Raw genomic sequence first — 16,122 nt, 5'->3', positions numbered from 1 at the left:
GTAATATAAATAAAAATATGATGAGCTAAAAAGGAGAAAAAGCCTTTTAACTAAAAAGTCCAGGCCCCTGTATGCATTCTCTCATGATTTCTTTTCCTTTCTTTTCTTTTCCTTTTTTCCTTTTCTTTCTTTCTTTCTTTCTTCCTTCCTTTCTTTCTTTCTTTCTTTCTTTCTTTTTTTTTCAAGACAGCGTTTCCTTGTATAGCCTTGGCTGTCCTGGAACTCACTCTGTAGACTGACCTCAAACTCAGAGATTGGCCTGCCTCTATTTCCAGATTGCTAAGATTTAAGATAGACAGATGGAGGAAGGGAACTGGGTGGAAAAGGGGAGGAGAAGCAGAGTGGATTTGGGGGTTAAGTGTAAGGAGAGCAGGGTAGAAAGAACAGAAAGGGATAGTAGGGGAGCATCTCTAAGGCACGCCAGAGACCTTGAAAGGAGGGAAGCCTCAGTGTGTCTATGGGGGTGACTCTAGATGAGACTCCTAGCATTGATGAATATGGATCCTGAAGTGGCCACTTCCTGTAGCCAGGCAGGACTCCCAGTGGATGAGTAAGAATAGCCACCCATCCACAAAACCATTGACCCAAAATGTGTCCTGCCTACAAGACGAGCAGGGACAAAGATAGAGCAAAGACTGAGGGAATAGCCAATGAATGACTAGCCCAAATTGAGACTCATCCTATGGGCAAGAACCAATTCCAGACACTATTAATGATACTGTGTTATGGATGAAGGATTCTAGCCTGACTGTTCTCTGAACGGCTCTACCCAGCAGCCAATGGAACAGATGCAGAAACTCACAGCCAAATAGATAAAGCTTGGGGAGTCTTGTGGAAGACTGGACTGGCTGAACCTAGGACTCTTGCAATATGTAGCAGATGAGCAGCTTGGTCTTCATGTGGGTCTTCCATCAAGTGGAGAAGGGGCTATCTCTGACTCTGTTGCCTGCCTATGGATCTAGTTTCTATAACTGGGTTGCCTCAGTGGGAGAGGATGCACCTGGTCCTGCAGTGACTTGATGGGTAGTGATACCTGGGTGGGGGGCTCCTCTTTCTCAGAGGAGAATGGGAGGTGGTAATATAATCTGTGTGAGGGGAACTGGGAAGAGGCAGCGTCTGATACTGTGATGTAAAGTTAGTAAATAAATAAATTTTTAAAAAATAGTCCAAATGGATTTTCAGTGGTATTTTACCAAACATTCAAAGATGATCTATAGATCCTACTAAGAGTATTAAAAAGAAATAAATTGAGCAAATTATTTTTTAATTGATGGGAACATAAGGACATTTCAATACAAGTAATTGAGCTATCAAAGGTGACACTTGACAACCAAGTCAGCTTTCAGAATATTTAATGGGATACTATACACAAAGAAAAAAGACAGCCTCACTCACAAGAACTAAGGAAAGCATCTATTTCATAACATTAGTAGATGAATAAAAGAAAGCCAAGAAGGGATCTATTAAGTGTAACACAGTAACCTACAACTTCCTGATATTAACATAGGAAGAAGAAAGAATAATCCAGACGGAAGAATCATAAAAAATATAGGAACTAGAAAATCCATTTGAAAAATAGCTGAATGAAAAAGCCTAAACATGCCGGGCGGTGGTGGCGCACGCCTTTAATCCCAGCACTTGGGAGGCAGAGGCAGGCGGATTTCTGAGTTCAAGGCCAGCCTGGTCTACAGAGTGAGTTCCAGGACAGCCAGGACTACACAGAGAAACCCTATCTCAAAAAACCAAAAAAGAAAAAAAAGAAAAAAAGAAAAAGCCTAAACATGATATTTAAAAGAAACAGACTAATTGGACTTAGAAACATCATGCAACTACTTGCTGTGTCCAAGAAACACACACTATTGCCAAAGGCATTCAACACAGAGTCAAGATTTACAAATACATCCATTAAGCAATTAGAAACTAAATAAGCTGGCATAGTAACTTTCCTAGTGAGAAACGGACCTTGAACTATAACTACTATAACTACAGAAGATAGAAATCTCCTACAAAAAGCAGACTCCCTTTTTGCTGCCTGACAGTAACATACCTCAAAATCATGGATAGACATATCTTTAGGGTAAAAGGATAGACCAAGGATTTATAAATTATTGGAACCAGGGCTGGAGAGATGGCTCAGCCATTAAAGGTTAGGCTCACAACCAAAATAAATTATTGGAACCAGCAAAGATAATAAAAAAGCAAGTGTCACTCTTGTATTATCAAACAAAATAGTCTGCAAATTAAATGAGTCCAAAAAGATGAAGAAGTCCGTCTAATGCTGACTGAGGGAACAATTCACCAAGAGCACATTACAATTCTAAATATAGACATACCAAATACAGTCACTTTCAATTTCATGAGCAAATACTACTAGATATAAATCCATATATTAACTCCAACAAAGTAATAATGAGTGATATTAATGCTCACTCTGACAAACAAGTTAGTCACCCAGATAAGAAAGTAAAGAGAAATATTGGGATTGATTGACACCATAGATCACAAGACTTATCCTAATGTAACAGAATAAAGACTATTCCTAGCACTCCATGTAACTTCTTCCAAAATACACCACATATAAGGACACAAAGCCAATCTTAAAAAATACAAGGAAATTGAAATAGCTTCTTGCATTCTATCTGACCACACTAGGATAAAGGTAAAAATCAACATCAGGAGATATTCCAAAGACACAGAAGAAACTGGTAGGAATTAGAGGACACACTCCCAAAATGAAAGACATCAAAAAGTTCCTAGAACTGAATGAAAATGAAAACACAGCATATAAAAATTAGTAAGCTAAAGTGGAAGTATTCCTGACATCAAAGTTCATAGCTCTATGTTCCTGCATTACAAAATTGAGAGCTATCAAATAACTAAGGTAATGATGTACTTTAAGGCAGTAGAAGCAAATCAACCCAAGAAGCAGTAAATAGAAAGAAATGATCAAGAGAAAAACTGAGGCTGGAGAGACATCTCAGTTGTAAAGAGCATTTGCTGTTCTTGCAGAAATCACAAGTTCAATTCCCAGCACCTGTATAGTAGCCTACTACCATTCATAACTTCAGTTCCAGAGGACCCAATGTCCTCTTCATACTTCTAAAAGCACTGTACAAACATGTTACCCATAAACACATATGCATAACATGATATACATGCATTTAAGTTTTAAAAGATAAGAAAGAAATCAATAAAAAACAATAGAAATAATTAATGGAAATAAAAATTGGTTCTCTGAAAAGATCAACAAGATTTATAAACCCTTAGGCAAATTACCATTAATGGGGGTATAAAACATTAGACATTTGTCATCAGACGTTGAAGATGAAGCAGGACTAAAGAGTTTAGTTTCACCAACCTGATCCAAACTTGAGTCACCTGAGAAAAAGAAACTTCAGCTGATGATTTTCCTGTCAGCCTGGTCTGTGTGCATATCTGTGAGGCATTTTCTTGATTAGTGTTTGATATCAAAGAGTCTCGAGTTGGTAGTCCTTAGTTGTTTAAGAAAGCAAGCTGATGCACAAAAGAATTAGTCTGTAATATGGAAATAATACAACTAGAAAAAACAATTGGGGCTGGAGAGATGGCTCAGTGGTTAAGAGAACTGACCGCTCTTCCAGAGGTCCTGAGTTCAATTCCTAGCAACCACTTGGTGGCTCACAACCATCTGTCATGGGACCAAGATCTTCTTCTGGGAGTGTCTGAGGACAATAATAATGTACTTATATAAAATAAATCTTAAAAAAAATAAATGAAAGAAAAACAGAAAAAAAAAAGCAAGCTGAGCAGACTAAGCAGCTTCTATTCATGGTTCCTGCCTGTTCTTTCTATCCTGACTTCCCTCAATGAAGTATTGTGATCTGGATGTGTAAGACAAGTAAATCCTTCCTTTCCACAGTAGTTTGGTCAGTGTTTTTTATCACAGCAATGGAAAGCAAACTAGAAGAGAAGTTGATACAAGAATGCCATCTTGCTGTAACAGAGCTGACTATTTTTGGCTTTATGCATTTGAATGTTTTGTGGTAGGAAGGTGTAATCAATGCTGTGAAAATATATTATACAAATGGACAGATTCAATGCAGTCACCATGAAAATTCAAAAGATGTTCTGCACAAAGCAGAAAAAAAATGCTAAATTTCACACAGAAAATTGAAAATATCTGAATAGTCAAATCAGTCCTGAAAAGAGAGGAGCTGTCGAAAGCATCACAATACTTGACCTCAAATTACACTACAAAACCATAATGACAAATATAGTAGAACAATGGCAAAAGAAGCAACTGGATCTGCAGAACAACCAAACAGAACTGAGGACCAAGAAACAAACCGACACAATTACAGCCTCATAGATTTGTCAAAAATGTGACAAATGTCCATGGTAAAGAAGACAGTTAGTTCAATGACTGGTATTGGCAAACTGATGTTTACATTTAAGGGAATAAACTTAGGTCCATGATATCCTTCAGAAAAATCATTTCAGACTATCAAAGACCTTAGTTTAAGACTCTTGAATGCAGAAATTATGATAGGAAAACACAGCAAGAAATAGTCACATATATGGACTTTCAGAAAATTTTGCTTCAACATTACAGGGAAGAACCCCAGACTATTGACAGATGAGATTATATGATATGAAAGTGCTGCTTCATAGCTGAGGAAACTTTTAGCAGAGTAAAAGAACAGCCTACAGCACAAGAGAAAATCTGCACCAGGTATACCTCATACAGAAGCTACTAGCTATAATGTGTACAGAACTGCAATAATCACACACCAGAAAAAGGAGCATTCCCATTGACAAAACAGAATAATGACATGTTCTCATACTCTTCAGTTCACACAGTAAGAAACCCACCTTCCATAAGTACTTTAGAACAATTTCATATCCTCGGACATTGCGCATGCAAACTTAAATTCTTCTGAGACCCCATCACAGCTCAGTGAGAATGGCTTTCATCAAGAACACAAATGACAACAATGGTTTAGAATGTGAGGAAAGAGGAACCCGTAGACACCTCTGGTGGTTGTGTAAGCTGCTATAGCCACTATGGAAGTCATTATGGAGATTTCTCACAATAGTAAAAATAGAGCTACTATACCATCGTCCTGTACTGCTTCTGGGCGTATATCCAAAGGACTAAGTCAACATGCCAAAGAGATACTTACACATCTATGTTTATTGCTGCAGTATTCACAGTAACTAGAATATGGAACGAAACCATATGTCTATCAAGAAGTGAATGGACACAGAAAATATGGTATATATTCATGGTGGAATTTTATTCAACCATAAAGAAAAATTAAAATCTGGGGGAAGAATAATGGATCTGGAAATTATCATAACAAGCTAAGTGACCCGGACTCAGGAAGAAATACTTTATGATTTCTCTTATAAACAGACCCAGTGTTTTAATTTTATATGTGTTATATTTATGTGTATGGTGTATAAGTCATAAAATTGGAAAGGAAGTAATGAGAGGAGAAAATTAGGGCCTATTACAAAGAAGGGGAAGGGATAATAGAATACACATGAGATGAAAGCATAAAATGTCCACTGGGGAGAGAGGGGGTGTGCAAGACATGGAGAGGAGTTGGGGAAAAAGAGAAGAACATCAATGAAAAACAAAAAAATTGGAAAACAAAAATTATGGATATAAATGTGAGACGACTAAATACATTGTATACAAGTTAAACAAATTAGTTAATAACATGATTAAATTAATAACAAAATAAAGTAAGTCAATAAAAGTGCTAGATATTAATTTAACTAGATAACATAAAAATACCAATAGTACATATACACCAATTAGAAGACGGTTTGTTAGGATAAAAGAAAAAGAAGAGCAAAACCTGGTATGGTGTGCCATACTCGTAATCTGAGCATTCTAGTGACTGAGGCATGAGTATTATGAATGTGGATGTAAGCAGAGTTACAAGACCTCATCTAGAGAAACAAACAAAAATGAAGTGCCCAAACTAAAATAAAAAACCAGCTATAAAAATCTAACTCAAGTATAAAGATTCAACCAATTTTTGAGAAAAATATAACGCAGTAATATCAGTTCAATCTTAATTTTCAAATACAGAGATCATCACAGAAAGCCACAAGTGCCTAAAACACAGAGGAAAGTTGAAGGTGAGATGCTCAACCCCAACTGGTATAGCCGCAATGCAATGCCTATCCCTACAGCTCAGGAACAAAGAAGGCCTAAACAAAACTTAAGATTCTATCTCTCAGTCCTATCAGAAGCTGTACTTTCAAAGTCTCACTAACATGACCACCCAACTATGAGCTGAACAAGGAAGACACCAAAAACATCCCAAACTGGATCAGAGAAAGCCCTACAAGGCATCAGTCCTACACTAATATTCCTGGCAACTGAGAAGAGCTTAGAGCAAGAAGAGATGGTCTTCCACAAGGAAGAGCACTCTAATTGCTCATCAGTGCCAAACTGCCAGTCCTGAAAACACACATGCATGTGACATTATATGGACTAAAGGGGTTATAGTTAGAAATATGTATGTATTTAAATACACATATGTATATAATAATTGATGGCAAAACAGGGTATTAAACATGAATTAAATAAAAGGAGGTGTGTATCAGAGAACCTGGAGGGAGGAAAGGGAAGAGAGAAATGATGTAATTAAAATACAATCTCAAAAATAATATAAAAGGTTATTTTTTTTTTAAGAAAAAATGACAATCAAACATAGATGGGGTAGTCTCACAAAGTTTTACCACCAGAAGTATTATAGAAAATTGATGATGCCTGAGAGAGTCAAGTCTTCCCCCAGAAGAACAGGCTAGCTTATCCCAAGAGTTCAGCCATAAACACACACGAACAATACAGAATAATCTCAGCAAGTCGTGTTTGTAATTACACACACACACACACACACACACACACACACACACACACACACGTATATATAATGGAAGAATAAAAGACCATGTATTTGAGAGGGAATATGAGGGGCATTAGAGATGGAGAAAGGAGAGGGAGTGGTGGATGGTATAAGTACAGCACCCTACATGGAATTCTCAAAACAAAATAAAAAGCACAAAACAAAAAGCCTGAGAGTTATGCACTTTAAGACACAACAGACTTTAGAAAGAAGAAAACTTAAGATAAAGAGGGACATTTGCAATTAAAATACATATTCTATATCTAAGAGGACACCTATTTACAAAACCTGTCTACACATAACAAAGCATTGTACACATAAGACCAAAGTTTGCAGAAAGCTTCCAGAAAAGAAAGAGCCAGGCATTGCTATATTTGGGGACTTAAATACTCTTCTTATGGTAAACACTAAATGCTCTTGACAAAAAAAGCAGGAAGAACACATACTATGTTATACAAATCATTAAGTAAACTGAATTTCCTTAATTGTTAGTAGCTAAACATCCCATAGAAAAAAACAGATGGTATGTTGTTTTTTAGTGCACATGACCATTCATAAAGGAGGATCAGATTTTTACTATGGAGACCGCCTTTACAAAGTAAAGAGTAGAAACCATCCCGCATTCACTTAAAATAATAGAGTTGAATTGGAAGCCAATAAAATGTAATCAGAAAATGAGCATCCACCTGGAAATTGTGAAACAGAGTCCTCATACACACACACACACACACACACACACACACACACACAAAGGATAATGAAACTATACCCCGTACAAGCCAGTGGTATACTGGCTTCTTGTGAAGCTGCTATAGCTTTAATATATCCTGCACTAATTGTGCAGGACACTTAGTACCCATTATAATAGTATAGAGAGGTGAGACCTAATGAACTACACTTAGGTGACTATCATAAGTAGTGTTGACGATAAAAGCACAGTAGTGTAGCTGTCTTTTATGGATCTCTCGCCCTCTTCTTGTCTCTATACCATGGGGTAGCACAGTAAAAAATTCTTGTCTGATGCTACACCAGGCTTTGATATTTTATTCTCCAGGATTGTATGTCAACAAATTTTTGTCCATTGTTTAACAAATTCTGTGAGATATTTAAATAAGTAAAATTGCTAGCTCTCACAATTTTAGAAAGTATAAGCAGAGGGAATATTTCCCAATTCATTTTATGAAACAAATATCTTCTAACACTCAAGCCATCTGTGCCCCAGACACAGAACTAACAGACTAATGTCTTTCATGGGCACTGTCTTAGGGTTTTACTGCTATGAACAGACACCATGACCAATGCAAGTCTTATATAGGACAACATTTAATTGGGGTTGGCTCACAGGTTCAGAGGTTCAGTCCATTATCATCAAGGTGGGATCATGGTAACCCCCATGCAGGCATAGTGCAGAAAAGCTGAGAGTTCTACATCTTAATCTGAAGGCTGATAGCAGATTATTGGCTTCCAGGCAGCTAGGATAAAGGCCTAAAAGCCCATACCCTCAGTGACACACCTACTGCAACAAGGCCACACCTTCTCCAACAGGGCCACACCTTCTAATTGTTCCAGTCCCTGAGCTGAGCATATACATCACAGGCACAGATACAAAATTCTTATGATCAATTGGGGTTCATATATTCATAAATAATTTAATTTAATTCATATTATTAACAAAACTCAATTATAAACTACATGTTTGTATAAACATTTGATGAAGATATTTTAAAAACCTGTTGAAGTTTCTGAGGAGAAATATGACATTGTCTTAACTGATTTTGAAAGTTAGTGGAAACTAATGTAAAAGCAAATATATGTGAACAGCACACCTTAATTTTGAAGGTGATTCACATGTGAGAGCAGTTAAGAGATTCTGGAGCTACCGAGACATTTCTTGGAATTGACCAAAAGTACAACTGATGGATTTCTTCTTGCTGACATGGTAGCTTACAGACAAGCAAGAAGAATGTTGTAGTTTGGGTTTGGAGTGTTCTCCAAAAACCCATGCTAAGACTCCACACCTCTAGCCCAGAAGTGGCCCTTACTGGGAAATCCCTGGGCCTTTCACCTTGGTTCTGGTGTAACTTTAAAAGAAGAGTACAGCCAAGGAGATCATGAAACTCTGGATCCCATTGTTTTTCTAATTTTTGCATAAAATAAATGTTCTCCTATCATGATGTGCTAACTTGTTAAAAGTCTAATAGCATGGATAATGGATGTGCTTATTCATGGATGGGGACATATAAAAGCTTGTGAGTCAAAACAATTCTTTTCTTTTTATAAGTTAATTACCTCAGTATTTTGTTATAGTGACAGGAAACTGACTGACACAGGAGGTAAACTCCATAGGTTATATTTAGAATAATGGAATAATGTGTTTAGACCAGATGAAGTTAGGTACTATAAAAATGTACACACACACACACACACACACACACACACACACACACACACACAGCTTTGGTCCTGTGGCAATTAAGTATGCCTGTGGCTGGAGTGCCTAAGCAAGAATGAAATAAATGTGGGTGTGTTCTAGATCTCACTACCCTGGGAATCCAGCAGGTCTTTTCAGCACTGACTGGTACTCAAGAAAAAGACTTTTTCAGCATCCTGAGCTTTCTGCTTCAAACCCAGCACAGCAGCCAGAGCAAAACAAGTTAAATGAGATCATGTGACATAAAACAAGATAAAATCCCACTGTAAGAGGGTGTATGGGATTGTGTTCCCTACTTCCAGTGTCTGTTGATATCACTGTCGTTCCTCCTGACTATGAAAATTTTTAAAATCCAATTTGAGAAGTTTCCATTTTCTGTATTTTTAGAACAGTTTATGGAAGCCATCCAGAGACTATATTGAACATTGAACGTTACTTCGAAAAACATCAAGGACCATGAATAAGCATCCTAGTAGAAGCTTCTAGAGATTGACTAGACATGGATGTCAACAACCTTCCTATAGAATGACAGACCAAAGTTCTAGAGGGGCTGATTTCCTCAGCTAAGTTTCTGAGCTTTCTTTTTTTAATACTAAGTGTATAAACCTAACCTCTATTGGAATTTCCTTTTCTTTCTTTCTTTCTTTCTTTCTTTCTTTCTTTCTTTCTTTCTTTCTTTCTTTCTTTCTTTCTTTCTTTCTTTCTTCTTTCCTTCCTTCCTTCCTTCCTTCCTTCCTTCCTTTCTTTCTTTCTTTCCTTCTTTCTTTCATTCTTTCTTTTGTTTAAGGGTAAAACAATAACAAAGGTGGAATGGATGGATTAGGTAAAAGTTGATGTTGAACATTTAGGGTTTCTCAACAAACAGCAAATCAATTATGGAACTTTTTCTGCTCTTCGCTTACAGACCATCTGGGGCTGTCATGTAGCCTTGCCCTTTCTTTAAGAACTGCAGAGAAGAAATTGTCGAGATTGTCAGAAACACATGCCTTATGCCACTTACACAGCATCTGTATGAAGAATGGAGCTTACACAACTCTGGGTAGAGTTACGCAGTGTGCAGGAAGTGCATAAGTCTGACTTGCCTGGGGATAATGTAAACGTTTACAAAGCACAGTCAACTGTGCAGAGTTCACACCTCCATACACCAAACACCTCATTTATATTTTTCTTGAAATTTTTCCTTTTATATTACATTTTCAATGTCAGAATGTTTTCACACATGCTAATGTTTGGGATTTTTCATATTTCAAAAAAATTATGTGTGTATACTACCCTATATTTCTCTTTTCTCTTCATAGATGTTTAGAAATCTAAATTCTTTTAAAAAATTCAGTTCTTTCACTACTACATGTGGGGCATAGAGTACTACTGAATCTGTAATAACTGCAAGCCATAGAAATGGTAATTTGTGTATGAGTAATTAGGGTGAATTACAGCTTACTTAAATTCATGTTATTATTTTGTATGTTTGGACTTTCATTCCCTTGACTAGTTTTTCAAAGTGGCAGCTAAGGTAAGAACAATATATCTCCCAATCTTATAAAACAAACAGCTACTCAGTCTCATGGATAAACAAATATTCATGTGCATTAACTTTAAGGAAAGAACTTTAAAATGAAAGTGGTGTGTATGCGGATCCGAGGGAAGCCTGAGTAAACCTGTAGGGAGTGGATGAAGTCCTAAGTGATGTGTGCTGTCGAAATGGACCTGGTGCCTCAGACCCATGGCAATAGCAAAGGCTTCCCATGGTGGGGCTCAGAGAGATGGCAAAGCCTTCCTCCAGTCTATGTGAATGTCCCCAAGGTATATAGATGCATCTACCACAGCTTCTTCTTCAGAGATGATTACAACATGAGCCACCTTCCCTACAGAGATGTACCAAGATTAGCTAAACCTGCCTATCATTAGCTCAACTGTTTATCATAAAATAATCTTACTCAGCTTTATACAATAAACTCATCTCTGTTATTTGTATGTGTAAAATCAATGTGCTGAAGTTCTGGGCTGAGGTTGGTGCTCTCTGTTACAGTGAGGACATCCTACCCAAACCCCAGCTCTTCTGTATGTGTCTGTATCGGTGTACCCCAGCTCTTCTGTACGTGTCTGTATCGGTGTACCCCAGCTCTTCTGTACGTGTCTGTATCGGTGTACCCCAGCTCTTCTGTACGTGTCTGTATCGGTGTACCCCAGCGCTTCTGTGCATGTCTGTATCGGTGTACCCCAGCGCTTCTGTGCATGTCTGTATCGGTGTACCCCAGCTCTTCTGTACATGTCTGTATCGGTGTACCCCAGCTCTTCTGTACGTGTCTGTATCGGCGTACCCCAGCTCTTCTGTATGTGTCTGTATCGGCGTACCTGTTCTTTTTTAATTCCCTTGTTGCTCCAGATAGGCTAGCCCCTGCTTGAAGCCATACTAAGCAAAATGGATGTCTGATTTCAGATTAAAACAATTAAAGAAAAATAGGTCATGAATTTCAAAGCAAGTGAGAGTACAAGGGAGGGTTTGGAGGAAGGAAAAAGAGTGAGGAAATCATTTAATTATATAATCTCAATTAAAAACAAAAAGCATATCAGGGCATTAGTTTCTTCTTTAAAAATTATATATTCCTCTAGTAGGAACACAAATGTTGTTCTTGCTCACAATTCTAGTCACTGAAATTATTTAATGTTTGTAATATCTTTTATTTCCCTTTGTACACTAGCATATTGTTTTCATGGAAACTTTTAAATTTCTCAGGACTTTGTTCTTACTGACATTGTACTTCAGAGATACTTTGCCTGACACAGTCTAGATCACTACTTTTCAGCCTGTGGTTCACTACCCTTTAGGGGTTGAAGAACCCTTTCACAGTGGTCACCTAAGACTGTCAGAAAACACAAGTACTTACATTATGATCTATAACAGTAGAAAAATTACAGCTAGGAAGGAGCAATGAAAATAACTTTATGGTTGGGAGTCAGCGCCACATGGAGAATTTTATCAATGGGTTGATTGGGTTTGCATTAGGAAGGGTGAAAACCACTGTTGTAGAACCTCTGTGGTCATAAACAGAGGCTAGAACTCCGCTGAAGATGGCGGACTTAGGTGGTAAAACAATTTTACCTTGTTCACCTCTGCTATGTAAATCTAGACACTTCATTTGAGAGGACAACAGCAAAGCCACTATTTTGACTATGTTCTTCCCTAGATGTGCCTTATTACTTTTGTACCACATCCTCATAGGCATTTGATGGCCACTGACATAGCCCACAGAGGAGAGGTTTGGAAGGCTATAGTAAATGACCTTGAAATGCCAGCACTGTTCTGGAGAAGGCTGTGAACTCACAAATTAGTACTGGTAGGTGAGGACACTCACGGTCATAGACAGATTAGTTGACCAGCAAAGCTATGATGACACCAGGTCTGAGAAAGGGCCATCCTAACAGTTGGTTTCACATATACAATTCACATTCCTCTCTGTTAACTGCTACCGCCTCACTTCCCACTCCGCTCCGTGTCTGCTTTAGAATGTACGAAGGAACCAGAGTGAAGTTAAGATAAATTAAAATTTATTGCTGTTTTATGACAAGTAAATTTTAATTAGTTTGAATATTTAGTAGTTTGCTACAGTCTTCTAAGGAGAATCCAATGACCAAGGTTAATTTGCATGCAGATTAACAGACAAGGAATAGTGGAGTTGTAAGGGTTACTGCTCTGAGAGTCACCCAGCTCTCCCACATATTGTAAATGCTGATTTGAAAAGTGTTTGAGATGCTTTCCTTTTTTAGCATTATTTTTAATTTCGTGTAAATTTAAATGGTATATACATTTATATTTGATATAAATTTAAATATAAAATTCAAAGTGATCAGGAATTTAGATTTTGAAAGCCCTGTTTTCCTGCATCCAGCCAGTTAGATAATAAAGGCAAAAATTTCCCCATTGAAATACTTAATGGTAGGTTCCACAGCTGTACATAACATATAGCTGAGTGCCAAGAACAAAATGGTAACAATGTTCAGCTTAATCTTAAATACTAGGTACCATTCAAAAGTCCTGCAGGTCTTTCTGACTTCAAAATTTGGGCTCTTCACGTGCTGAGAGCCGTGCAGCCCTGCTGCTGCTGCTGCAGATTGGAGAAAGAGCTTGGGGTCAGAGGTCGACACAGTGAGGGAGTTTGCTCTTTAAGAGGTTATCTGTGGATCTGCAAAGCCAAAGTGTAATTGGGTTTTGTGATGTGATTTTAGTGAGTAATTGTATATGATCTGGGGAGGTTTCAAAGACAAGCTTGGGAGATTTTTCTAGCTTGCTCGTGATAGCCATTTTAGGCGTTGTGTGCACTCGTGGAGAGACAGTGTGGAGTGATCCCGAGAGTGAATGAGAAGTGACACAACAAATGTTTCATTCTCTATAATTATAATTTTAGCTCACTGATTCTCATATAACGTGCTCTTTCTTTTTTAGGCTGCCACACCGGTTAGAAAGAGCAAAATACTTAGTGCTCATAGGTGGCATCAGCATCGCCAATTAATGTCAGCAGTACAACCACTTCATGCTGCTCTCTGTGCTTCAGAGACTGAATGTTATTTAAGGATTACTGGATGATTATAAAGCAAGGAAAAAAAAAACCGTTCAAGCTCTGCAATTGGCCATGGAAGGTTGAGGGCTTAGTGCCACAAAACCTGCTAACTTCCCGATCCTGAGTTTCCTACACAATAAGAAATCAACATTTCCTTATTGTTTTAGTTGTTTAGGGTTGCCTTGATTAAGCTGTCCCTCCTGTCAGTTATGTTCCTATAAGCCTGGCTGGATCTATTTCATGTTAGGAAAAAGCTCAGATAAATCCAGGAAAGCTTAATGTTTATCCAATGTGAAAATAATTACTCAAAAGTGTTATTCTTAATCCAGATAATTAGACCGAGGAAGGGAAGATCAGTGTCATTGTGAATTATGCCCCGGCAATTGACTCTTGGTCCTTGTAAGTTTCAGGTGAAGATGTGGATGGATAAAGGTTAGATTAAGCATAATCCAAAGTAGCTGCAGCTTTAATCTGTTATGATACAAGGATGATCACTTAAAAAGAGCTGGATTGTGGGATTGTTTCTGGTTGGATAAGATGCTGCTCAATTGGGACTAGTTTTAAAACATGCTTAGCACCATGTCACTGCGGCTGTAAGTACTTGTGCACGACTGTGGGCTGCCACACCAACAGGCGTGCCTGGGCTCCCACTGTGCAGCAGAGCTCCACATTAGCAGTATCTGGGCTTCACATTAGCATGGCTTCCAGGGTCTGCTCAAGGAAGCATTTCCTGTCACCCCCGCCCCCATGGCATCTCTTCTGGTTTGCAATAAGCTTGGATTTGGAATCTGCTAAAATTCAGGCATAAAGTAAGCAGCCATTTATTAACTGGTATGATTATAAAGTATTTTTTTTTTTTTGTAATTGAAGTTTTTTTTTTTTTTGGTTCTGATTCAACACAGAAGTTATATTTTAAGTGTGAAAACTTAGGTAATAGGCAAGGGTTGGATTAACTATCTGACATGTACTCTGAAATTAAAATTAGCACTTTCTAAATATTTCTGCGAAATTAAAAATAATTTTGGGGGAGTATGAATAATGAGTTCCAAAAATGACAGAATGCAAAATCCAACCTAGTCATTTTTTAATTAAAATGAAGAAATATTGATATTTCTTCTGTTTCTCTCAACAAACCCAAGAAATTTAATATAATTTCTGTGTGACAGAATTGGCTTACTTTGATTATAGAAAATGAGAGCAAAACTATTTTACCAGTTATGTGAAATTTTATTGCATAAATTAAAATTTATTGCTATTTTATGACAAGTAAATTTTAATTGGTTTGAATATTTAGTAGTTTGCTGCAGTTGTTTATTCTTTACCCCTTTAAAATTGTATTTCACCCTATGTACTGCTCCAAGTTTAAAAAAATGACTATTGTAATGTAAAAACCAGTAATTCAATACTTCTTAGCACATGCTCACACTGACTCATAAAAAATGACATTATTAAAAGGGAGACAGAATTTTTCATAAAGTACATTAAACAAGCATAACTCATATTAATTTATTTTTAACCTTTATCAAAATCCAACTTTACTTTAGACAACCATTATTGTCCTTAGATAAATATGTAGCATGATATGCTGTAAACACAGCAGACATGCTTCTACTTTTATTAGCAGATTTCATATGTATTTGTTCAAATTTTTTTTTTACAAAGGCCATACACATTTGTTAAGAGTTCACCACCCTTTTTAGTCATTTGCTCCATATTTTCACAATGTATTTAATGCATACATCCAGGATATTTCTAGGGCTCTTTTATAATGTGCCAGACAGTGGTCAAGGGCTAAGACTAGAACAAATTCCATGCCATTTTAATTCTTGTATACTTATGAATATAGAGAAAGTATTTATTATGAAGACAAGATGGGTCAGGAAGTAAAGCTGCTTTCTGCTAAGCTTACCATCAGAGTTCTATTCCCTATTCCATCATCTATCTATAGATAAACGTCTTGAACTAGGCTTTGCTTTGCAAACTCACTGATATGTAAGATGTGATTAGTATGTTTAGAGTAGTCAGTATGTTTGGAAGATTTAGCTACATGGCTTGTGGCCAGAACTCATTCCTCTTCATTTTCAAGAAATGGTTTTGTTATCATCACCGATGGAGAAGACTGACCATTTCTGTTGTTCATTTATACACTTGAAAGAAAGTACCTGAGAGGCTCTGACAGTATCTTACTGACACAGATGTAGAGGCTCACAGCCATCCATCGAACTGA

General features: G+C 37.3%; 1 protein-coding gene across 4 annotated transcripts in view; it reads right to left on the bottom strand.

Annotated features, from left to right (window-relative positions):
* Nucleotides 1-16,122, bottom strand: part of LOC116093765 — a 187,984-nt gene that overhangs the window by 98,780 nt on the left and 73,082 nt on the right. The gene's annotated exons all lie outside the window — the stretch shown is intronic.

Source organism: Mastomys coucha, unplaced genomic scaffold, assembly GCF_008632895.1.
Source record: "Mastomys coucha isolate ucsf_1 unplaced genomic scaffold, UCSF_Mcou_1 pScaffold16, whole genome shotgun sequence".
Taxonomy (NCBI): Eukaryota; Metazoa; Chordata; class Mammalia; order Rodentia; family Muridae; genus Mastomys; species Mastomys coucha.
Note: the sequence above shows the minus strand (reverse complement) of the source record. Positions and strands in the feature narration are given on the sequence as shown.